The sequence below is a fragment of the Elephantulus edwardii genome, unplaced genomic scaffold (genome assembly GCF_000299155.1).
Source record: "Elephantulus edwardii isolate Elephantulus edwardi_28Jun2011 unplaced genomic scaffold, EleEdw1.0 scaffold00001, whole genome shotgun sequence".
NCBI lineage: Eukaryota > Metazoa > Chordata > Mammalia > Macroscelidea > Macroscelididae > Elephantulus > Elephantulus edwardii.
This window is the reverse complement of record NW_006399751.1, coordinates 32,957,186-32,984,360: the sequence shown is the minus strand read 5'-3', so window position 1 is coordinate 32,984,360 and position 27,175 is coordinate 32,957,186. Positions and strand designations below refer to the sequence as shown.

The following is a 27,175-nucleotide window of genomic DNA, read 5'->3' as shown; positions in this document are numbered from 1 at the left end:
ACTAGCTGAAAGGTAGACAGTTTTAACCTACAAGGGGAGAAAGGTATTGCAGTATGATTTTATAAAGATTACAATGTTGAAAACTCTATGGAGTACTTCTATTTTTACCTGTCTGGTCATTATGAGTCAGAATGAACCTGATGGCAATCAATTGAGCTTTAATTTAGGATACCACTGTATTTAATTTTATACATCCAGGTTCAAGATTAAGTCCACAAAATTTCTATAAAAATAAATAAAAGGGAGGACAAATATTTTATAAAGACCATTTATTACTAGCAATTAAACAACTACTATACAAACCTTAAGGTAATCAATTAGAAACATCTTATGTCTTTAATCAGATTTTAATGAGGTTGTTAAGGGTTTTTTTTTTGTCTTTCTATTTCCATGCTAAATCCTATGGTGAATCCTTGGTCTTCATTTTACTTGGTGATTACTTCTTTCTTCACAATCTCCTTTCTTTCCTGGTCTTCTTCGCACCATCTTCACTGATTTTCCTCCAGCCTCACTACTTGTTCTTTCTCTCTCATTTCTCAATGTTAGTACATCCCAGTTATCAGATTGCACAACTTTTACTACTGGTTTTACCCCCTCTGTAATGCCATCTAGTCTTGTGCCATTCAAATACCCTTTTTGTTGTTGCTGTTATTTGCTGCCTAGTAACTTGTAACTCATAGCACTGAACCCTGCTCTATCTTGAGCTAACTTCACTGTCTCTGTCACCTACTCTCATTACCCCAGTCATTCTGTCAATCCATCTCATCCAGATTCTTTCTCTCTTGCGCTGTCCTTCCACCCTTCCAAGCATCAAGTCCCTCTCCAAGCACATATCTGTCCTTGCAACATGTTCAAAGGATGCCAGAAGAATCTTCAAAATTTTTACCTCCAAGGAGCAGCCTGGTTTCACTCTCTCTAGAATGAACCTGTTTGTTCTCTTAGCAGTCCATGGTATACTCAATACTCTTCTTCAACACCACAACCCAAGGCATTGATCTTATTTGATCATTCTAAGTCATTGTCTAACTCTCTTATGCATAGCAAGTAATCCAAATGCTCTGGCTATCTTTATATTAAATTCCATGCTCATGTGTCAAACTACCTCAGCTATCTAAAAAATATTCACTTGAATACCTAATATATATTTGAAACAGAATGTATCTATAACAGAAATCTCATCATTCTTTAGGCACTTTATCACTTCCTTCTAATAAAAAATATGGTATAAAGATCACAATACCCACAAAACATGCTTTTCCTGCAATTTTCTCCCTCTCAGTTAAGGGCATATTAATTCTTCTAGTTGCTTAGATGGAAAAAAAATAAAAACAAAACCCAAAGACCAAAACTCAAAACTTCAGTTTGCTTAGACTTCCTTTTTATTCTTATATTTCTCATCCAATCTTTACAGAAATCTTGCTGACTCTGTTCAAAGTGTTTCCAACTACTCCTCACAATGTTAATTATCATTCTTCCTTGAGCTATCATTATTTTTCATCTGAATTACTGCAATTACCTCTTTATAGGTCTGTTTTTACCTTTGTACAAAACAGTCTATTTGTCTGTTCTCAATACATGAACGAGAGGTTTTCTTTAGAGTCCTTGAATGCCCCAAGAGGCTTGGAATTTGAATTTCTACTAGCGCTCTAATTTTTCACCCACTATTTTCCCCCAAAACTTACTTACTGGCAACATACCAGTCACTATCTGATTTTGGGTCTTTGTGCTGTACTTTTGTCACCACACATCTGGATATGACTCAATGACTACACACTTCGTTTTCACCCAAATGGATGCCATTTAAAACTCACTAGTTACTCCATGGGCAAAAGATGTAGCAGTTTGATTTTGTAAAGATTACAGCTTTCTAAGCCCTATGATATTCTTCTCTGGTTTATATGCATTCAAATTGACTTGATGGCTTTGGGTTTTAAGGTTGTTGGGTTTGGTTTTTTTTTCTGTTTGTTTTTTAAATATCTACCAGGTCAACATTTTACTGTCTTTAAGTCTTTTCTCAAATGTCTTATAATTTAAATGAAATGAAACTTTCCTTGATTACCCTATTTAAAATAGTGCTTCAAACTGATTCATTCTGGTTCTACCTCTTGGTCTGAATTTTCCCTTACACTACAGATATACTAAATCAGCGTCTAGATTTATCAAGATCCCTGATATTAAATTGGGGAGGGTTCTTGATGTTCTTCCAGAGTAGTTTATGTGTGGAGATTATACACTTTCTGAGTCATCTGAAAACATAGTACTGAGGGCGTAGAGGGAGGATATAAACACAGAATCTGTATATCTAATTTTCCTTGCCTAGGCAGAGATTAAGGTGACGCATTCGTTTATGCTTAGATTGACAATTTTAACCCATCTAGCAAAGGTGTGGAAGAAAGGCATGGCAATCCATGGGTTAATTCTACTCTCTTAACACATGGGATTTCCATGCATCAGAGAGGAGTCAATGCCAAAGGTTTTGTTTTCTTTCTTGGTTTTTGGTGGTTTTTTGTTTGTTTGTTTGTTTAAGCCAAGGTTGACAATTAGGCAAGAGTTAGGTAGGTTTTGTTCTTTCTCTAATCACTCAATTTCTTCTGTCCTGTGAAACTGCATGATTGCAAATATATTGAGTCAATCTTTGTCTCTAATTTTTAGTAATGTGTTCTCTGAGAGTTCCATATTTGGTTCAGTAGAGATCTATATTTGTTCCCATTCCAAAGAAAGGTGACCCAACTGAGTGTGGAAACTACAGAACAGTGTCATTGATTTCACATGCAAGCAAGATTCTACTGAAGATCATCCAAAAACGATTAGAACAGCACATCAGCAGAGAACTGCCGGAAGTCCAGGCTGGGTTTAGAAGGGGTCGTGGTACTAGGGATATCGTTGCTGATGTTACATGGATCTTGGCTGAAAGCAGGGAATACCAGAAGAATGTCTATCTGTGTTTCATTGATATGCAAAGGCATTTGACTGTGTGGATCATAACAAACTGTGGCTGACTCTGAGAAGAATGGGAATCCCAGAACATTTAATTGTGCTAATACGAAACCTATACTTGGACGAAGAGGCAGTAGTCAGAACAGAGCAGGGTAAAACTGCATGGTTCAAAATAGGGAAGGGTGTATGCCAGGGATGCATCCTGTCTCCATACCTTTTCAACATGTATGCAGAGCAGATTATCCGAGAGGCTGGGCTCTATGAGGAGAATTGTGGCATCAGGATTGGTGGAAGATCTATTAACAATCTCCGTTATGCAGATGACACAACCTTGCTTGCTGAAACTGAGGAGGACCTCATGCACTTGCTGCGAAGGGTCAAGGACTGCAGCCTTCAGTATGGACTAAGGCTCAACGTCAAGAAGAAAAAGGTTCTCGCCACTGGACCAATTGGCAGCGTCAGGATGGATGACGAAGAGATTGAGAGTGTTCACAGGTTCACTTTGCTCGGCTCCACAGTCAACACTCTTGGTACCAGCAGTCAGGAAATAAAAAAGCGTATTGCGATGGGAAAGACTGCCGTTAGGGACCTCTCAAAGGTACTCAGGAGCAACAGTGTCTCTCTGGAGACTAAGGTGCACCTGATACAGGTCATGGTATTTGCAATCGCTTGTTATGCATCAGAGAGTTGGACAATGACTAGGGAGGACAGAAGGAGAGTGGATGCTTTTGAGCTGTGGTGCTGGAGAAGGGTACTGAATGTGCCATGGACTGCCAGGAAAACAAACAGATTCATCTTGGAGAGGATTAAACCCAGCTGCTCCTTGGAGGCAAGGATTCTGGGGCTTCATCTGACATACTTTGGACATGTTGCCAGGAGGGACGGGTCCTTGGAGAGGGACATCATGCTTGGGAGGGTGGAGGGACAGCGCAGGAGGGGAAGACTCTCTATGAGATGGATTGATTCAGTGACTGGGGTAATCGGGATGGGTGTGTCAGAGGCGGTGCGGTTGGCGCAGGATAGAGCAGGGTTTAGAGCTGTTGTGCATAGGGTCGCTATGAGTCCTAAACGACTGGATGGCACATAACAACAACAACAATCATCAAGGCAAAGACAAACACATTTACTAATAAGATTATGATTAGCAAACATGCTGCAAACACAAGTGGACTAAATAAGTAGCAATCACCCCTGGGTGCATTCAACATTTCTTGTTCAAATTCATTTACACTATCCTATGAGTCAGACTCAACTCAAAGGCACATAACAACAACAACAACAAAATTCCAACAGGAGCTAGACCTATTGACTTTAAGATGCTGGATTGAAAACATGACTAAACAGCTGGCTTGTTTCTGACTAGACAACCAGGTCAACCATCCCTGTATAAGACCACTATTTTTGGTTTCGTAAACTAAATTCTGTGATTACAGTGAAAATCCAGCTCTGAACAAGATTTTCTTTTTTTTTTTTTCTTCTCAAAAGCATGTGCAGCTGGAGCCAGACAATTTTGAAATGGATCCCAGCTGTTTAGATTATCTCAGCCCCACAACAGTTACATACTGCCACTGAAATAAGTGTCAGTCATAAATTCCAATATGAAGTTGTGTGGAGATAGAAAGCCAGCTCCTTAAAGACCACCACCCCTTAGCAGTAGCCTGAAAAGTATAGTAAGAAGAGATTCGTTCTCATTTGTGGTTTTAACTGGCCTGACCAATTCTCTTGGTATCTCACATTTTTCCAGAAATGTATATGCTTTCTAATACATGCATGCATATTTCCAAGTTTGAAAGCTAGTCCCCTTTCCAGGAAATGTTTAAATTTTGCTTTTATATTTACATAAATATGTTTCATTTATTACTTCAATACAATCGGTATATTTTCATTTTGCCTGGATTTTTTTTCACCTTTTTATAAAGCCAAACAGATACACAGATATTTCTATAGTGAAGATCTCATTTTCATTTCACAGCGAAAGTGTAAAGCATACACAAAAATTCAAAGGGTGAAATGGTAAACAGACTGCAATTTCACTTGCAAGTGTGGCCATTACTATATTGCTAATTATTTTGGTAGTATTTAATATTAATTGTATGCCTTGCTATAATAAATAAAACAATTTTGTATTAATCTGAAAAATACAGTTAAGTTTTATCTTCTAGATTAATACATTCCATCTATTTCACTCTATCCTCATCATCGTCTTTTTTTTCCCCCCAAATGTTTGCATTTTTTATAAACAAGGGTACAGGCCCCAGAACACTTCTCAGAAACACAGCAGGAGATACAAAGCTAAGACTTTCTGGTGAAACAGAAGGATGAGGACATGAGGTGCTCCTATCTGGGCCCCACCTCACCTTTGGTCCAGATGGCCCCTTGGCCCAGGTGTGAACTGACGCCCAAGGAGCTGAATGTGCTGTGGTGCTGGTATCAGAGGAGCAGGGACAGGAGGCCAGACTACCCCTCTGTTGGCCAGTTTCCCAAAAAACTCCCCCGTGGAGTTTCAGCCTCACAGTAACTCACATTTTAAACAGAATACGGGGCAAAATATTTGGCTAAAAATAAAAATACTGCAGGGAAGAGACCTGAGTCTGTTGTTGAGCAGATGCCACCCTGCCGACTTATGCACAAGCTGGGGACGGAGGGCAGGAAAGTACCTCCACAAGCAGGAAGGACCATGATTGAACACAGTCTGCCGGGTGTCTCAGGGACGATACAGGGATAATCCAGACAGACACTGCTGCTCAGATTGGCCTGGCATAGGTGGGCCATGCCAGCACTGGTCCCACTGGTGGCACAGACTTCAGGGGGCCGTGAAACCTCTGCCTGAAGAATCAGAACCCAACTCAGCCAGATTCCAATCTTTCTGACTTCCTGCAGCGTTCGTCGTTGGGATCCGAGAACGGCACCTCACATTCTGGGAAGCTGTGGCCTCAAACAGTGGCTGTCAGACATTGGGCAGAGCTAGGGGGCAGATTGCTGGGCACTGCCAAAATCCTTGCCCAAGAATGCTCTGCTATCCTAGTTTGACAAGCCCCATCCGCCCTCCCCAAGGTGTTCTAGAGAAAACAGGAACTCCCCCCTCCCAACCTGTCCTGTCCTTTGAAGTGTGCAGGAGATTACAGAAAGCATAATTTCAAGTTCAAGTGAGGAAAAGGACAAAGAACGTGGTCCCAGCCTACTTTGGCAAGGGTTGCTCCCCACCTCATCAGCATCAGAGGAAGTCGCATGTACATAAGGGGTGCACACACGCATATGCGATGGGGCAGAAAAGAGATGACAGCATGACCATCCATGTACACACACGATGGGACCCAGAGGTAGGCGCCTGCTCACGGGACTGCCTTTGGGGGATCCATGTAGGCTGGATTATAAGGAGGCTGGCTGGCAGGGTAGGGTGCTGCTGCACCTCCTGAAAACAGAGAAGACACATTTTGTCTGTGAGGAGGAAGGGGTGGAGGGCATGTTCACTGATATACTCAGGATGGGTGCCCAGGAAGTAGCAGAGATGAGAGGGCATAGGCGGAATCACACACGGGGCTGCAGTACTCACCAGCAAATGTCTCATGGTAGGCGGGAGGGCCCATGGGCTGGGCAGGGTAGGGTGGTGGGTACTGCGTCGGTAGGGAGCAGCTGGCATCCCTGGCTGAGGGGGCACAGCGTGGTAGCCCTGGTATGTCGGTCCAGGATAGCTGGGGGGCACACTTGGAGGCTGAGGGTAAGGGGTGTGCACCACGGTGGTAGAAGTGATTGTGGTCACAACCGGGCGGGGTCGGCGGCACATCTTGTACAAACAGCAGCAGGAACAGGTGAAGCAGATGATGATGGTAACAATGGAGAACACAAAGATGGTCAGACCAATGGCCACGGTCGCCCCAAACCCTGGCATGGGGTCGTCGTAGTCCATCCTCAGCGACGGAACTTAACTGCTGAATATCCTGGAGAAGTTGGTCCACACTGTCCTCAGGCATGGCACACTCTTCCTCTTTCCACACAAATCTCTACAGCACGTCAGAACTGGCCGTAACAGGTACCACAACAGAATTCAGGAACTCCACCAAGAGGCGGCGGGAGAGGGAGCAGCAGTGGAGCCTAGCAGCACGGGGCCGATGCGGCACGTCCAGGCAGGCAGGCAGACAGACGAACGGATGGGGATCACGGTGCCACCAGAGCCTCAAGCAACACTTGCGATCGATCTCGGCCTCGCCCCGCCAGCCCGGGACGCTTCCTGGAACCCCCGCCCCAGAGGCCCGGAGAGGTGGGGGGGGGGGGTTGGGGGGAAGCGAGCATCATCGTCTTTTTTATCAGTGTTTTCTAATATCACATTTCTAACATAAGTAGTCTGTTAATCTGTTTATTTTAAAATACACGAAGGCTGCATAGTAGAGTGGACTTTGGGGGAGGGACTGTATAAAAATGAAAGAATTTTTCTTTTACTTTTCAAAGAGCAGAACAAACTGGAGGGGAGGAGTGGGCAGGGAGAAAAGTGCAACAGTGAATGAATGGAAATCCAAAATCTCTGTAAATTTTCATTAAAATTAATAATAATAATTTGTTTTAAAAAATAAAATACATCTTTGTTTTAAATGTGTACAAATATATTCTCTTTTAATATTCTGCTGTTCAAATGTTATACATTTGATTTTAGCTTTTTATCTGAAAGCCTAACAAAAATTATATACACATATTTAGTCTTCAAAGAAGAAATAGATTAGTTATCCTTTATTATTATTATTTATTTATTAGTGTATATGCTGTACACTTTCTTAAAAGACTGCAGAGAGGTAATTAGTAAGGGATTTTTTTTTCCTTCCCTAGTCTTAGTTCTTAAACAAGTAGTAAATAGGGTGACATTTGCTATTTATAACAGATGAAACCCAGATGAGAATGTCTTTCTGTTCTAGCTTTTGAACTGAGCATTTAAAACTTATGATGACTAGATAAGGTCAGTTCCTGTAAATGTTGTGCTTAATGTTTAACCAAGAAACTGATTCTTATTTGAAAATATAGTCTAAGACGAATAAATGAAAGCATTCCAGATGTAATCTTTAGCAGTGACCATATAATCTTCGTTTCCCTGCATTTAGGCAGCATGCCAGGATTTGAAAGTCAAATGCTTTAAGATTATAACTAATAATTTCTATAAGTTATCTAAAGTTTTTCAGCTAAAACTGTAGAACGTGTATTCTCCAATCATTCATGCATCGTCTTCACAGTCACTTGAGAGTACAAGTAAAAGTAAGGATGTTAAAGTTTGAAAATAAAAATAAACAGGCTGCTTTCTAATGCAGTTGAAATTGTCTGAACATTCTTAATCCTTTTCCCAGAAACACATACTCAAAACTATTAACCAGAGTGTATAAATGAGTTATAGAGAAAGAAAAATAGTATGTAACATTTAATATCATTTAATACGTATTGTCTTCAAAGTGTCTCTAACTGGGAAAGAATGAATTTTGAATAATCTAGAGAAATATTAGATTAACATGAGAGAATTCTTACATCAAAGTAGAAATGGAAAAAGTGAAAGAACTAAAGGAGACGAAGGAGAATTAATTGAACACAGCAGGACCAGCTCAAGAGTTAGAGCTAAAAAGGCAAGAAGTTGACTCTACAAGAAAGAACATTTTACAATGGCAAAGGCTAAGTAATAGTGAGATAAGGTTAACATTTGAGAAACTCCAGTTCCACTGTTGTAGTTTGTTGCTGCCACATCTATTTTAATGTATGGTGACCCCCTGTAAGTAGAATTCTTCAATAGTGTTTTCAAGGCTGTGACCTTTTAAAAGCAGATTACCAGATATACCTTCTGAGACAGTAACCAAAGTCAGTTATTTCTTAAAAGAATTAACAGAATCCATGGAAGTTAAGGGGACAGTTATTTTTCCTTCCTTAAGATAGTAGATATAGGTTATAATTTATAAACAGAAAAGTCAAGACAAAAATTGAAGTTCCAGGTAGAGAGTAGAGGCTAAGTCTTGAAGAAATAAGTTGGAAATACATTTGTGTGTCTTCTCTATGGCCATTAATATTCTCAATACCCCCTTAGGCTTTTGCATATTTTCTCTGTAGTATGAGTTGCCTTCTGTAATATTATGTAATTCTTTTACTTTTACATTTATAAATCTTTATAAAGAGACTAAACGTCTTCTCATGGCTAATCACGTCCTACATGACCTGGTTGTCTTATTTCTCTTGTCTCTCTTTACAACTCCAACTCTTTGTTTAAAATATACTGTTTTTCTCTTCAGTCACCTTCTCCATAAATGTCAATCTCCCACTAGCCTCTGTATATTTTCTCTTTCAGTTCCCTTTACTGTGATTCATTTCCTTAAGAAAAATGAAACAAATCAGCATGACTGGCTAGAGAGTCACTGGAATTGGAAAATGCCAATTTTTCTGGTGCCACCTAACAGAGTAAAGTCTTCTTTCCTTACAACCCTAATTAGTGTTTTGCTTTTGCCACATCTGCATACCTTAATTAGTAAGCAAGCAGCTATTTTCTTTAAAACATTGTGATATTGTCTTGAAATCTCAATGTCCTCTGTCCTTTCAAGGTATCAAACAAGCACCTTTCAAGAAAATAATGTGAGCATTTTCTAGTGACAAGATTAAAATTCTAGTATTCATCAAGTGACAATGACTACATGCAGAACAGATTAAAACCCTAAAACCAGTTTACATTCTGAGTAAGACAAGCTACAAGGTTTTTAAACCCTGTTCATGGATGTGTAATGATGTATATCAGTATTTCTAGTTAACAGTCATTTCTTATTTTCCCCCCTTAGTGCCCTGTTACCCCAATTTCAACACAAACCAAGTGCAAGGCCTGAGTTGAGGTGTAGATGGGGTATTTCACTCTGCTTCCTCTTCCTATACACTCAGTGCAAGAACACAGGCTGTGTAAGCATAAGGAGGCCAACAAGAAAAACAATTTTTAGTACTCAATGTAATAACTCATATTTTTAACATTGATGCTTTTAATAGTGATTGAAGTTAAAACATTTTGAAGTAGGTTTTCCATTAGAGTTGATCAAGTGCCAGCTAACCACTCTTAAAATGTTAGTATTCACATTTTTCTTGAAATGAAAGCATTTCAATGGTAAACACAATTGAAACCATTTTTCAGTAGAACTATATTCCCAAATCTCTTGTTATAGGCTCCCAAGCCTATCCAGGATGCATCTGGTTATTAAAACACTTTAATTGGTACTTCACAAATTCCTGGGTCCTTATTTTTTGCTAATGTCTTTAGTGCAGCTTGAACTTCTTCCATCATTACGTTTGGTTCTTGATCATAAGCTACTCCTTGAGATGGTTCAGTGTTGACCAATTATTTTTTGTACAGAGATTATTTGCATTCCTTCCATCTTTTATTTTTAAGAAAGCCTCCTTGAATCTCTTATCATAATACCCAGTGTAATGTTTTCTCATCTTAAAACTCAAAAGTAACAATAATAATATATAATGCTTCCTATATCGTTCAACCCTTGCCTCTAAGGAGTACTCTGCACTTTATCCAGTTTGGCAAATCTTCATCTCACGTATTTTGAGCATGTTAGGAGGGTGTTCTTTAGAAAGGAACATCACGCTTGGAAATGTGGAGGGTCAACTGAGAGAAAAGCCCTTAATGAGGTGACAGTGATTGCAGCAATGAGCTCAAGTATGTCAGAGATGATGAAGATGGCACAGGATTAGACAGGGTTCAGATCTGTTTTTGATAAGGCTGCTATACATTGTACTTGACTCAGTGAAACTTAACCACAACAATACATTACTCAATATTTTGCCCACAGAATCCTTCAATATTGAATCTCGACGCCAGACTTTAATTTTACTCAGATCCATAGTCAAGAACCATGTCAGAGTTACCAAGAATTCAAAAGAGATTTTGTATTTAGGAATCCTGTGATAGACCTCTTCAAAGTGCTAAATATCAAGAATATCAGCTTAAAGACAAAGGTGAACCTAATCAAGACTATAGCATTTTCTGTTGAATCATATACATTTGAAAGTTGGACAATAACTAAGGATGACAGAAGAAGAATCAGTGCCTTTTGATTGTGGTGTTGGAAATAAGTACTGAATATGCCTTAGACCATCAAATGTACAAACCAATCTGTCCAGGAGGAAGTGGAACCAGAGTGCTCCTTAAAGGCAACAATGGTGAAATTCTGTCTCACATAATTTGGGGATGTTGCCAAAGCAGCCAATTTTTAGAAAAATACATCATGCTTTGAAAGCAAGGAAGGTGTAGATTCAGAAAAATAAAAGAAGACTTTCAACAAAATACAATGACACAGTGACTATTACAATGGGCTTAAGTATGTAAAGAATCATGAAGATGACACAATATAGGGCATATTTCTCATATGTTGTTCATAGAGTTGGTATGAGTCATAACTGACTCAATGACACATAGCAACAACAACTAGGACTAATAGATTGCTTCCTTTACTCTTTCCATGGGAATTATCAGATCCGAAGAAATTGTTTATGGTACCTCTCATTTGTTACTAAAATGTATTTTGTCACAGGAACAAAACCAGAATTCATGTGAATTAAAGCAGACCTGTTGGTTCTGCACTTCCGGCTCTTTATGGTGTAAACTGATATTGTAGGCTTTCCTGAATGGCTCTTATGTATCCCAGATTATTCTCCTTCTCATCTTTTTTGTTAGCTCTCTGAACCTCAGCTAAGTTTATTGTGCATATGTGCAAGTGAACAATCTTGAATTTATCGACAATTTCACAGCAACAAGCTGGAGAGTTTAATACTACACACTTCCTTAAATTTCCCATGAAGTGTCTCTCTTTCAGGTCTTATTTCAAACAGTTGTGCTCCCCTTCTTTACCCTGTCCTCAGATACTGCTTAGTACTAGTGGAACTTTTCTCTTTTTCAAAATTATTTGTTTCTTTCTTTCTTTTTTACTCACTGGCATAATAGCTCTACTCTTGTCTTAGAAGTCTTTGTGAAAGCATTTTCCCAGAAAATATGGGCCTTTCTCTTTAGGAGATTTCTGAACTACTAACATCTTTTTAATGTTGTTGCATCTGTCTTTACAGAAGAATGAGTTCCCAGCACCTCACAAATGTATATTTGGCACTCAACCTCTGCCCAATGCAGAGACTTCATGGGTAATGGATTTTTTTTTATTTAAAAAAGCACCTCATTAATTTTGGATTTTATTGCAAATATGATGGTTGTGGTATTTGATGACATTTGTTATGTAAAAGGTATAAGCTATCTGTTCCAACACACACTCATCTATTGCTATTTGTACACATAGTATTAACCTAAGAACAAACATCTAAAAATACTTGGGAAATCATTACCAGGTCTCAAATATAACTGAAGGGGGGGGGGAAGAAAAAAATTATTCTAGTACTTGACCTTTTGATCAGATAAACCACCAACTTTTAAGTTAGCAGTCTCACATACGAGGCTTCGTGTCCATTTCTACAGTTGTAGAAGTTGTGGCTGCTAATAATTAAATGTGTTAGTCAACAAACCTTTATAAGTCAGCCTCAGAATTAGCTGCTACAAGTGAATTCCTAAATTCTAGTCTTTTACCCACTGTAACATCTAAGTCCTCATTCTCTTAAGTCTGGCATCACATTTTTTCCAGTAATATGCTTTTCCTAATTCAGCATGTTCTCCCATCTTTTGCAATATTAAATGGTGACTATTTTAGCAGCTTTTGACTTCCTGTCTCGTACCACAGATGTAGTGTCTATTGTTAATCCTTGATGTTTGTTGTTGCTCTTTGTTACTTGCTGCTCTTAGGGATCATTGAGTTGTCTACAATTCATATCGACCCTATGAACAACGGATCAGAATTTCAGTCTGATGCAAAGAAAGACCATGGGAAGTGGGAGTGATTCAGAAAGTTGGGCCTTTGTACTACCCCTTGGTTGTCTTTGTGTAGTCTATAGGGGGTCGCATTGTTTAGCCATAGACTGTACTACTCTGGGAGTTGGAATCCACAAATGGCTCCATGAGAGAGAGTGGCAGTCTCCTTCCATTTGACTTAAAATCTCTGAAAACTAATGGATTTTTAGCTCTGATTCAGTTCCAACTGGATGTCAATGGCTGAACTATTCATAAATCATGTTTAGATATCGTTGTGTTTTCTCGCCAAAACCAGTGACGACCTGGAACCAGTTGTTGTTATTTCATAGTGGTGAGTTGTGCTACCACGCTAAAGGTACATAGTTCAAATCCACCAGCTACCACACAGGGGAAGGGTGGACAATCAACTCCCATGAGAGTTACTGTCTCTGAAAACCCACTGGACAGTCAACTATGAGTTCCAACTTGATGGTACACGATAACAACAATCTGGAAACTCACCATATCTGTCTTTTAAAAAGTACCTCAATTCTCAGGAGATTTATTAGTGTTCCAAGGTTGTCATAACAAAATAATATAAACTGGTATTTGCTTTAATAAACTAGGTAACTTAAAAGGGGAGAACTTTGCAGTTTAAGAAGCCAACTCTGAAGTGCAGGCATGAGTAAGATTGATTCCTTTTAGACACAGCAAGACTCCGTCCCCCAACTGCCTCTCCCACAGCTTCTCCTGGTTGCTGAGCCTCTCCCACAGCTTCTCCTGGTTGCTGAGCACCCGTTGTGTCTTTGTCTTGTAGCAGTGTCACTCCAGTCTCTGCCGTCATGTTCTCATCAACTTCTCTGTGTCCCTCCGTTTCTTCTTAGCACAAGGTGATTGGATCTAAACCTCACTTGACTCCACTATGATTCCATTTTATTTAGGACATCTATGAATGCCCATTTTCCAAATAAAGTCCTATTTTCAGGTTGCAGATGGACATGGACTTTTAAGGAACATGACTCAATCTGGTATGAAATATAAGAAATTATTTTTTAAGTTACTTTCTTCTGAGTAGAAAGTTTAAGATCTAGATGTGATTTGGAGGCACTCTTCAGACATAATGATATACTTTCCATCTTTTTTTCTGGCTCCTAAATTAGGCTGTCATAGGTTTCATTCAAAGATGGTGGTACGGGGGTGGGGGGTGGGGCAGTGGGAACCCCTAACCCAGTTCACTTTCATTTTAAAAAGAAGATAGAAGGGGGAAATGACAAGAAGAATGAATTAGTCAGGACACTTTGGGTTTTATGTATAAAATAAATCTAATTAGCTTAGACAAAGGGGCATTATTGAAAAATTACTTAGTTACTTTATGTTGTTAAGAGAAATGTGAACTGCTGGGAAAAGAAGAGAAGAGCTAAACCTCAAGGGAAAAAGTTCAGAGGCTGCTATCACTCTCATTTATTTCTGTTTGTCCTTCTCCCTCATTCTCCCATGTTTCATGTGTACCATCCAGTCTGAACTGATTCATAGTGGACACACCAGCAAGTTTTCAGAGACAGTAAATTTCATGGGAGAATTCCCATCATTCTCCCACAGAGTAGCTGGTAGATTTGAATCACGTGCCTTTGGGTTGGCAGTACAGCTTCTTATCACTAGGCCCCCCGAGGTGTTCCTCCTATACCATCTATAATTCAGTAATCTCTGTCTTGATAACATACTTCAGGACAGCATGAGAAAAGAATGGTGTTTGGTCCAACTCTGGTCAGGTACCTGATGTGAACACGGTCATCAGAGGGAATCAAGGTAATCTAAGAACTGGACAGTGCTCTCTCTAATTCCATGTTTAATACTGAGAAAAGAGTGGTTCCTGAAGGAAGGGAATTAGGAAGAAAACCTACTTTCCATGCGCAAAACACAGTACAAGTTGCTGTCAAGTTGACTCTGGCTCACGATGATCTTATGTGTGGGATTCTAATCTTATGTGTGGTCTACAGAGTTTTCAGTAGCCGGATTTTTGGAAGTACAGTTGAAGCCTTTCTTCTGTGGTATGTCTCAATGGACTTCAGCACTAACCTTTTGCTCAACAGCCAAGTCCTTTAATCGTTTATATCCTTTAAGACTCTATATGAAGGGGAGAGTAAGAAATGTTATTGAAAAGACTAATCCACACATTCCACTATAAAGAGTAAATCCAAAATATCTTGGTGAAATTTTATCTCTTAAGAAATAAGCCAAATTTCTATAGAAACTTAGAATATTGTGTTCCTCATTGCCACTCATTTTAAATTCTATTCTGATAGCACTTACTGTACTACAGTGAGATTCTGGCACAGAGAGGGTTTCTGGTGCCAAATACAGAAAAAGATTGATTTCAAAGAGTTGAATTATGAAGTCTAAGAAATCAACTATGGATCTAAGAACACATAGACATAATACTGTCTTTGATATTTTATATTCAACTGTATTTTCAAAAACCGAGAACATAATATCCTACATTAAAATATTAGCAATCTATTTAAATGTTTCCAAACAGCTATGGTAACGTTTAATGAAATGATAACTCCTTTTTTACTGACATCAAACAACTAACTTGTAGTTAGGGAAGAGAAAGGTGGGCAGAAAACCCTTAAAACAAACACCAACTCTATTGATACTCCTGGTATACATAGTTTATTCACTTTCTATGCCTAGTGAGGTATGATGCAGAGAATATTGGAATAAAAGTTCAGAAAGCTTTATGCTAAATGAAACAAATCATGCTCTCTATGTGACATTGTCTCTCATCTGTAATATGAAATAGGTGTGTATGTAGATAGTTGGATTATCTTTTAACTGTCTTCAAATTTTAAATATCTTGTTTTTATGATGGAGAGGAAAAATGTTATCCATAATACCTTAACTGTTTAAGGGGAAACGGGTCTCTAGGTGAAAACTTAAGTGGGAAAGAAGATTACAGGGGAGAGAAAAGGAAAGGTTGCCATCCTTCCATGTGTATTGGTGTACAAGCATGTCTTGGAGTCATTGTAACAAGTTTGGTTCCAGACTGGTTAGAATAAGGCTATTATTGCAAAGTGAGTCACATGATTTGTTTGTTTCCATAAGTGTATAAAAGTTTTGGTTACAGTATTGTTGTTGCTGTTGTTAGGTGACTTTAGTGAATTATGACCCATAGTGACCCCGTGAACAACAGTCCTAAACCTTGCTCCATTCTAGGCCATCTTCATCCTCTATGTTATATTTAAACCCATTTTGATAGGCACTGTGTCACTTAATCTCGGTGAGGGTTTTCCTCTCTGTCACTGCTTCTCCACCTTTCCAAGTATGATTTCATTCTCCAAGAACCAACTTCTCCTAAAAACATGTCCAAAATATGTGAGGCACATTTTCTTATCTTTTCCTTCAAGGAACACCCTGGTTGCATTTTCTCCAAGATGTATTTGTTGGTTGTGTTGGCGGTCAATGGAATGTTCAGTTGTTGTTAGATGCCATTGAGTCAAGTATTATAGCTGAACAATATATTTGCACTCTGCCGTATCCTGTGACATTTCTGACACACTTGAGCCCACTGCTGCAGTCACTATGTCAATCCATGTGGTAGAGAGTCTTTCTATCTTTTGTTCTCTCTCTACCTTTCCAAGCTTGGTGTTTCTCTCCAGAGAATAGCCTCTCCTAGCAACATGCCCAAACTATGTGAGATGAAGCTTTATCATATTTGTCTCCAAGGAGAACTCTGTCTGCACCTTCTCCAAGATAGAGCTGTTTGTTCTTTTAGAAGTCCTTGGGCTATTCAGTATTCTTCTCCAACACCACAATTCAAAGACATCAGTTTTTCCTCTGTCATCCTTAATTATTGTCCAGCTCTCAGATGCATAGCAAGTGTCTGAAAAGACCATGGCCTGCATCAATAGCATCTTAGTCCTCAAAATTACATCACTGCTCCTCAATAATTTGAAGAAGTTCCTGACTGTAGACATTCCCAGTGCAAAATGATTTCCTGACTGTTGGTACCAAGTACATGATTGTGGATACAAGTAAGATGCAGCTGATGACAGTTTTGATCTTTTCTCCACCTATCATGATGTTGCCTATTTGTCCAGTGGTGAGAATTTTTGTTTTCTTGTTGTTGAGATTCATCTATGTTGAAGGCTGCAGCCTTTGACCTTCTGCAGTAAGTGCTTCAAATCTTCCTCACTTTCACCAAGCAAGGTTGTGTCCTTTACACAATGACAGTCATTCATTTATCTTTTTCCAAACCTATGCTACATTTTTTTTCTTCATAGAGTCTCACTCCTCAAATTACTCAGCAGACATATTGACTAGGTATGGAGAAAGAATACAACCCTGGCTCACAGCCATCCTGATTTAAACCATGCAGTGTTTCCTTAATCTGTTCAGACAATACAAAATTAAGTGTCGTGGAATTCTCATTCTTCTCAGTGTTAGGCATACTTTGTTATCCACACTGTCAAATGCCTTCTTATGTCAAGAAAAATCACATGGAGACATTCTTCTCATATTCACTGTTTTCAGATAGGAGTTATCTGCCATCAGCAATGATATTGCCAATGCCAAGGCCTCTTATAAATCCACCTTGAACTTCTGGTTGTTTTCTTTCAATGTACTGTTCTAGCCCTTTTGAGATGATCTTCAGCAATATTTTGTTTGTATGTGATATTAATTATATTGTTTGATAGTTTTCACATTCTGTTTGATCGGAATGAGAAGAAATATGGATCTTTTCCTATCAGTTAGCCAAGCAGCAATCCTCCAGGTTTCCTGACATAGACTAGTGAGCACACCCAGTGCTATACCCGTCATTTGAAACATGCCACTTGGTATTCCATCGATTCTGAGTGCCTTAGTATTTACCAATGCCTAAGTGCAGTTTGAACTCCTTCCATCATCACCACTGACACATGTACATTACGAGACTTCCTGAAATTTTTCTGTAGCAACCAATTCTTTTTGGTACTGTGATTCTTTGTATTCCTTTCATCTTCTTTTGGTGTTACTTAGATCATTCAAGAATATGTCCATAGATTCCCTCAGTATTGTGAACCAAGGCTTAAATTTAGTTTTTTCAACTTTAGAAATGCCAACTTCAGCTCTTTGCACATTTCATTTTAATACTTTGTTTTGCCTTCTCAAGTTGTACTTTGAAATCTTCTGTTCGTTTATGTTACTTTGTTATTTCTCCCCTCTGTTTTCGCTTCTCAACTAGAACAAAAGATCCAGCTGAGCTATCATCCATGCTGTAATAGCCCCGTTCAGAACTTCATCGTACTGTGATGCCACGGGCCTCTACTGGGCCAGAGAATGCAGTTGTGCACCATGATAGTCATATGCCTTGTTATGTTTATGGTTTTCTGTTAGAGATGCAACAGCTATGAAGAACTATCCGTTTATAGTATTTGGGGGATGATTTGGAAGCTGCTAATTGCTTTGTAGTTTAGAGTAGTATATGCTTGCTTGTTTATTATTTGCTCTTATTAGTACAGCACTTGTCTTTCAGTTTACTGTACTGAGGTAATCTGTGAGTTTCTACGAAAATAGAAACTATACTACCAGTGTTTCAAATGCCAGAAGAGTCACCCATTCCAGGTTTCCAGAAGAGCCACCCATGCCAGGTTTCAATAGAGCCCCCAGATTAAGACAGACCAGGAAGCAGAATTGATCATTTACTACTGAAATAAAGGCCTATGAAAATCCAATGAACAATAGAGGAATATAGTAGGAGAGGTAGAGTCCATATAAAGTCACTCAAAATGAGAAGAAGCAACAGCAAGTACTCTTTAATAATTGGAACACGGGATGTACAAAGTATGAATTGAGGAAAACTGGAAGTTTTCAAGAATAAGATGGAATGTAAGAAGATAGACATTCTAGGCATTAGTGAACTGAGATGGACTAGCATGGAAGAATCATATGATCTATTATACCAGGAATGAAAAATTGAAGAAGAATGTGTTGTCTTCATAGTGGAAAAGACATTTTCAAAATCTATCCTCAAGTACAATGCTGTGAATGGTAGAATATTATCCATGTGCATATAAGAAAGGCCTGTTAATATGACTATTATTCAAATATATAGACCAACAAGTAAGCCACAGAGGAAGAACTTGAGAATTTCTACCAACTTTTGCAGTATGAAATTATTCAAACATTCAATCAAGTTACATTAATAATTACTGGAGACTAATATATAAAAGCTGGAAACAATTGGAAGGAAAGATAGTTGTCTTGATGACAGACATGAGGCTAGACATCAAATGATTGAATTTTGTGCATTTAATTTATTCATCACAAATACCTTATTTAAAAAGCCATAAAAGGCAACTTTACATATGGACCTCACCGGGTAGATTGAGCAAGAATTAGATGATTTTCTCTGTAGAAAGAATAATTAGAGAAGCTCAATATCAGCCCTCCAAACTAGACCAAGTACAGACTATGGAGCATACCATCAGTTACTCATGTACAAGTTTGATTTGAGGCTTAAGAAAATTAAAACAAGTCCACAAGCACCAAAATATGACTTTGAGTCTATCTCACCTGAACTTAAAAGCCATCTCAAGAATAGGTTCAAGGCATTGAACACTAATTATTGTAGATCAGGTAAGTTATGGGTTGACATCAAAGTTATCATCCGTGAAGAGAGCAAAAGACATAGAAGAAAGAAAAGTCAAAAATGGATGCCAGACGAGACTCTACAATTTCACTGGAGTATCAAGAAGCCAAAACAAGGGAGAAACAGTGTTGTCTACTAAATTACAAAATGGCATTAACATGTGAAATACTGTAAGAATTACCAAAATGTGACACAGAGACATGCTGTTGGAAAAATGCCATTGAAAGAATTACTTCTTGTAGATTTACTACAAACCTTCAATTTGTTTGGGAAAAACTCCTAACATTTATGAATCTCAGACAAAGTACAATTAGGTGAGATATACCTGTGCATTGTACCTTCTTTAGTGCCTGGGGCCAGATATCTTAACAAGTGCTTTGATAATCACAATCTTTCCCCCATGATCTTCCTATTTTATAGCATTACAGATGCGTAGTGAGTTACTGGACCACTTGCCTTTATCACTGTTGCCTGTGTCCACAAATCAAGGAATAGCAGGGGAGGAGACTGCCCTTCTCTCTTTCTAGTTGCCAGTTGGTTAGCTGTCAGCCCCCTATGGGCTAGGCCACCAGTGCTCCCTGTTCTAATATAAAGGTGATTGTTGACATTTATAAATTTACTACAATACCTGTAGATTAATTTTTCTCTCTTTTAATGGAACTATTTGGAAATTTGAAAGGCATACTATTAGAGCAACTACTTTACCATCTCTAAGAAGTGAGGGCGTTTGGTGTCTGCTATTAAAAAACAACAATAAACAAAAATACAGAAGAAAAGAATTCCCAGGTAAACAATCCTCATATACTGGGAATCCAAGTGTATTAGGTAAGTGAACACATTCTCATTATTATTATTTTGCTGGTTATCCTACTTGGATATTAAAGAGTAGAATGACAGGCAACTGCCATTCTGAGCAGTTTTAAATAGTAGTTTTGGAGCAAGATTTGAATCCACCACGTCCTCCATGGGAGAAAGATGGGTAATCTCCTCCTGTGTGATTTATTGGCTCTGAAAACTTGCTGGAGGGCAGCTATTGTGATGGTGCACAACAACAACAGGAATTACTTTGTGGAGCTTGAGTAACAAAAATACCATTTCTGCATCAGGCCTTCCTAATAAAATGAACCTTAAAGAGGATGGGGAAATAGCACAAGCTGTGATCTGCATGTGGAGACAAGTGAAACCAACCAACTGCAGGGCAGCAAATCAAATAAGAAAATATCTCAGCGAGCCCCATGGTGATACAATGAATTGCTGTTATTTAAAGGGGTGGCCAGAGAGTAAAACTGGGAATGATCAGGAATGCCTCAGAAAACAATGGTAAAGCTAAACTGCAAAGCAGGACCAAGCAGCACAGTGGCAGGGCTCAGAGTGCAAACTGTCTGCTTTTGGGTCAGCCAGAGGATGAAAGGAAAAATGATCTCTCCATTCAGAAGCTTACTGGAGACCCACAAGCGGGGTGATGAGAAGCAATCTGAGTTGAAGCCCTCCACTGTGAAAGAGAAGGAAAATAGCCCAGGGATATTGAGTGAATGGAGCAGATTTTGAGTCCAGACACAACTATCAGCTCATTAGGATTAGCACTTTCCAATAAAAGGGAATTTTAAGTAACAAGAGAACCACTGAGCGGACCAACATACTTAATCAAATCCATTTGCATTACTTACATGGTGAAAGCCATGGACCCAGTGGGATTAATTAACTCTGTTTGGTGATCAGAGCAACATTGCACACTCATTAATATACCATTTCTTATTTCTGTCCTTAAGATTTATTGCACCCTTTTTTGGTGCTAAGTGGAATGTAAGTTCATAATTGCTAAGTGAGTCTAGAGTATAGCTAAAATAATGCAGAATGAGAAGAACAAAACTAAGTGCAGACCAAAACTACTGTGTCCCTTTCTAGTTATCAATGGATGTGTGACCTAAATTGATTGGCTAGGTCTTGCATCTGAAAAAGAAAATTAATTTAGGTAAAGAATAATTCACACTTTGCATAGGACAAATTTTTAAAAAAGTGATGAAAAATGTTTGTCTTGATTATTGTGATATGGTTTCATACCAAGTGGCAAAATTGATAAAATTATACACTTTGAAAATATGTTCTTGGTTGTACATTGGTTATACCTCAATATACTTAAAAAATCATGCTGACTCACTCTCTTAAGAGGTAATAATCCAATTTTTCTCCACTCTGTCAAAATAAACTTCTAAAAAAGGCTCGTTACCTTTACTGTCACCATATGTTTTCTTATCACTTATTCTTAATCCCACTTCAACTGGGCTTCCATCCTTTATTACGCCACCAAATTTGCACTTGTCCAGCTTGTGAGGAAATCAATTATTGCTAAATCATATAATCAATTCTCAGTGTTCCTTTTAATTGACCTGAGTAGATTTTGACACAGAGGGTTGCTGCATTGTAATTATATTCTTTTTTTGCTTGGTTTGAAAACACCCGTACTCATGCTTCTCTTTCTACTTCATATGTTAGTGACTCCTTGACAGGTTCTCTTCTTTTGATACTGAAATGCTGCAGTCTTCAGCCCTTGCATACCTATTTTTTTTTATACTGATTGTCTTGATGAACTCCCATACTCTGTGGCTTTATATGTTATTAGGTGTGGTAAGTAGACTTGTGATCTTGTGTCAAGTAGGCACAAGATTGCATACACAATCATGATGTCCATGTTTACACCTGAGCCCAGAATGTGCTCCTGAGTTCTAGACCTGTATATTCATCTGATGACTGCATCAGTTGGAGATAAATAAGAAATGCCCTGCTGTTGAAATGTACAGCCTCAGATACTTGACAGAGGAGTACCATGAGTTAGGATTAACTTGATACTAGTGAAAATTCTTTTTTATTTATCTCCAATTTGTTAAACAAGATAAATATTACATTTAACATGTCCAAAACTGAAACCTACCTGTTTCTAAATGTTCATTTTCTTCTTGTTGTTGTTGTTGTGTGACATTGAGTAGAAATCAACTCATAGCTGACCCACCAGGGAGTTTTACGAGGCTGTAAATCATTTGGAAGGAGATTGCTCACTTTTTCCCCAAGTAGTAGTTGGTGGTGGCTTCAAGCTGTCTGCCTTTGAGTTGGCAGTGCAATTCCTTATTTTTGAGGCCACCAAAGCTTTTCCATCCTGGCTGACAGTATTTCCATTGTTTCAGTTGGTTATCCTAGCCAAAAAGTCTTTGGACTATATTACTCTCTTATTCTTCTTAGACCTCCATATACAATTTGTCTTCAAATATCATAAGCTCTGTCTCCTAAATATAACCAGAACATAAACTCAAGTCATTGTGACTGAGATAAAATTTACTCATGGTTGACCCTTCAGGGATTTTTTTTAGAGCTGTAAATTGCATGAGAGAGATCACCTTTCTCCTTTGGAGCACCTGGTGTATGGTGGATTTGAGCTGCCTTCCTTTAGATTAGCAGCACAATTTCTTTTCCACTAGACCACCAGAGCTCCCCATCTAGGATATGTTGCTTTTATGTGCCATTGAGATGACTATGACTCATAGGGATTCTATGAACAGTGGTTCTGAACCTTAATCTGTCCTGAGCCAAGCTCACATCTCAGACACACTAGACAAGATTGCCACACTCACCATGTCAATCCATCTCAACCAGGGTCTTCGTCTTCTACACTGACCGTCTATCCTTCCAAGTATGAGGTACATCTCCAAGGATTGGTTCTACCTGGTGACTTTTCTACATTGAGTATTTCAAGTTCTCCTCAGTTTCAGTGAGTAAGGTTGTGTCATCTGCATCATACAGGTTGTCAATGAGTCTTCCTCTAATCCTGATGCCACATTCTTCTTCATATAATCCAGCCTCCAAAATCATCTGTTTTGCATATAAATTGAAATGGTATTGAGAAAACATAAGTCCCTGTTGCACACTTTTCTTGATTTTGAGCCATGTAATGTTCCCTTGCTCTGTTCAGACAACACCTTTTTGATCTAAATATAGGTTTCACTTGAGCACAAATGTTCTGAGATTCCTATTCTTCTTAAAATTAGCCACAATTTGTTGTGATCCACACAATCAAATGCCTTTGTGTAGTCAATAAAACACAAATAGATGGTCTTCTGTAATTTTCTGCTTTCAGCCATGATCTAGCTGACATCAGCAATGATATTCCTAGTGCCATGACCTCTTCTAAATCAGTTCTTTGTTGATGTATGTGTCTACTTGTTTTTAACAATCTCCAGCAAGATTTTGTTTGCTTGTGTAATTAGTGATACTGTTTTATAATTTCCGCATTCTATAGGATCATCTTTTTTGGGGAATGGGGATAAATATGAATCTCTTGCAGTCAGTGCCTGTCCTCCAGATTTCTTGACACAGCCTGGGGAGCGCGTGCAGGAATGCATCTATTTGTTAAAATATCTCAGTTGATATTCCATCAATTCCTGGAGTGGGGTTTTTTGTTGTTGTTGTTGTTGTTGTTGTTTTGTCAAATCATTTCAGCTTTAACTTCCTCCTTTATCACCATTGTTCTTGATCTTCTGCTACTTCCTGAAAATGCTCTATAGCAGCCAATTTTTTTGGTACAGTGACTCTCTGTGCTCCTTCCATACTTTTGATGCTTCCTGGATCATCCAATATATTGTCCATAGCATCTTTACATATTACAAGCTATAGCTTGAATTTGTTCTTCAATTTCTCTGGCTTGAGAAAAGTAGAGTAAGTTCTTCCCTTTTGATTTTCTGACTCTGATCCTTCTAAATACATCCTTTACCACCTCCTCCAGAAATCAATATCTCTATTGTTTATCAGAAGATAAACAATAAATAAGTGAGAGGTGCCACCTTTGGGTTAGGAGCACAATTCCCTGGGGGAGGGGGGAAAGCCCTATTCTTAAAGGAACAATGTGGATCAAAACCATGTGATTAAAACACAAAAAGACAGCTATTTGAGTGATGTGTAATTGGGTCTCAACTGTCACTTGTTTAACTGAAAGAATGTAGCAGAAGAAAAGTCAGTAGCTTCTCTCCCACTGGATCAGAAGTTAGTGACAGTTGCCACTTTGGCAAACCCCTGGCAAGAACCAATCTGCCCATTTTACAGACTCTCATACACTACTTGTTTGATGATTGGCCCTGAATCCGTTAAATCTGCTAGTGTTCAGCTGTTAACTGAAAGGTTGGAATCCAGCTGTCAATCTATGGGAGAATGAGACCACACTCTACTTCCACAAAGATTTGTGGCCTTGAGGCTATCTCTGAGTTGGAATGAACTTGATGACAGTGGGCTTGGCTTTTTGTTTTGTTTCCTTGTTTGCTTCTTTTGGTATTCAATAAAAAGCATACCAAGACTAATAGGTAAAATGAGAATGGCAATTTATTTATTTAGATAAGAAACATTGTTGTTGTTGTTGTTGTTATGTGCCATCGATTCATAGTGACCCTATGTACAACAGCCCTAAACCCTGCTCTATCCTGTGCCAATCGCATTGCCTCTGACACACCCATCCCGATTACCCCAGTTGCTGAATCAATCCACCTCATAGAGGGTCTTCCCCTCCTGCACTGTCCCTCTAACCTACCAAGCATGATGTCCCTCTCCAAGGAACTGTCTCTCCTTACAACATGTCCAAAGTAGTCAGACGAAGCCCCAGAATCCTTGTCTCCAAGGAGTAGCCTGGTTTAACCCTCTCTAGGATGAATCTGTTTGTTTTCTTGGCAGTCCATGGTACATTCAATACTCTTCTCCAGCACCACAGCTCAAAGGCATCAATTCTCCTTCTATCCTCCCTAGTCATTGTCCAACTCTCTGATGCACAACAAGTGATTGCAAAGACCATGGCCTGTATCAGGTGGCCCTTAGTCTCCAGAGAGACACCGTTGCTCTTGAGTACTTTAGAGAGGTCCCTAACAGCAGACTTTCCCATCGCAATACATTTTTTATTTCCTGGCTGCTGGTGCCAAGAGTGTTGACCGTGGAGCCGAGCAAACTGAAGCCGTGAACAATCTCAATCTCTTCGCCATCCATCCTGATGCTACCAATTGGTCCAGTGGTGAGAATCTTTGTCTTCTTGACATTGAGCCTCAATCCATACTGAAGGCTGCAGTCCTTGACCCTCTGCAGTAAATGCATGAGATCGTCCTCAGTTTCAGCGAGCAGGGTTGTGTAATCTGCATAACGCAGATTGTTGATAGATCTTCCACCAATCTGTGAGATAAGCACAGAATTAGGATATTCACAATCTTCTCTTCCATGAGCCAAAGAGCTCCTTGGAGGCAAGGATGGCAAAGCCTCATCTCACATACTTTGGACATATTTCTTGGAGAGGCTATTCCCTGAAAAAGGATGTCATGCTTGGAAGGCTATTTCTTGGAAAAGAATATCAAGTGAAAAAGAGGAAGATCCCAGTCGAGATGAATTGACACTTGACTGCAGCAAGGAGCTCAAGTGTATCAAATAGAAATGATGAGGATGGCACAGAATAGGACAGGATTCAGATCTGTTGTACATGGGGTCTGTATGTGTCATACTCAGCTCCGTGGTACCTAACAACAACTCCTGTGAGCACTTCTGATGTGCTGATGTGTTTTCTCGGAGTACATAGAATCAGAGCTAGGTGAGTTGATTGTGTATATATCAGACCGGGCTATGTTGGTGCACACAGCAACTATTGCCTTAATAAAGAAGTAGCCTTCCAGAAGGATAAAATTTTCTAAAAGACCATCATGGAACATCCTCGCCTGCATATGCTTAAAAAACAGCATTTGCCTCTGCAGCTCTAAAAGCAACTTTCATTTTGCTTTTTTCTTTTTAGTGCTTTTAAGGCTAACCACTAACTCTTGCTGTTTGATGCACTCTTAATTTTAGATAAGCTATGTGTTCAATCAATTGCAGTCAAGTCTTCCAGGATATGGAGCCATTCTGTCTCTTTCTAAAGTGAAATTGTCTAATAAAGTCTAGGTCCATTATGTGAAAGTTTAAAAATTTAACTCTGAGTTCATGGGGAGTGCATTAGCTTCAGTCTAAAGGAGGGGTATTAGAAGGCCAGGTATCTCTAGGGAACCAAGAAAGCACTCAGTCCACAAAGTGTTTGCTAGCCCAGTAAAGTTCAGCTCAACTCATTGCTGGTCCCTTTCTTACGTGTACATTAGACTATGAAGAAAATAACCTTTCCTGTCTTTTTGGAGATTTCTGTGTCTTCTGTCTGCATGCAGTCTGTACTTGCTCCACAAGGCTATTTGCTACACTTTGAGCCTCAGCCTCTGAGCAGGTGGGATGCTTTCCTACATCCTCATTAGCATTTGACAGATAAATAGTCTCTCAGAATTTCATCAACACCCCCAGATCAATTTACTTATATCCACCTCCAGAGTTCATCAAATACCACCTAAATTGTTAAAGACCATCCAAAGTATATGCATGCTTGGGTATGTAGGGAGAAGCTTGGAGTGAAAGAAATGATTAGACAGTCTTCACACTGTAATATCAGCATTAATGAATCAGTAACAAAGTGAATACTACTGATAGAACTAGAAAGATAGCTCTTTCAAAAGCTAAGGCTATGTCAAAACATAAATTAACCTCATGTCCATTATCCAATTATAATATTGCTGTTGTTATGTGATGTTGAGTTGTTAGCGACTCTATGTACAACAGCCCTAAACCCTACTCTATCCTGTGCCAATCACACTGCTTCTGACACACCAATCCCAATTACCCCAGTCACTGAATCAATCCATCTCATAGAGGGTCTTCCCCTCCTGCACTGTCCTTCCACCTTCCCAAGCATG

At 39.0% G+C, this 27,175-nt stretch overlaps 1 protein-coding gene and 1 pseudogene across 1 annotated transcript in view; one reads left to right on the top strand and one right to left on the bottom strand.

The window, feature by feature from the left end:
* PPP1R1C (protein phosphatase 1, regulatory (inhibitor) subunit 1C) overlaps positions 1 to 27,175 on the top strand; it is a 186,715-nt gene that overhangs the window by 153,590 nt on the left and 5,950 nt on the right. The gene's annotated exons all lie outside the window — the stretch shown is intronic.
* LOC102864216 lies at positions 6,270 to 13,613 on the bottom strand (annotated as a pseudogene).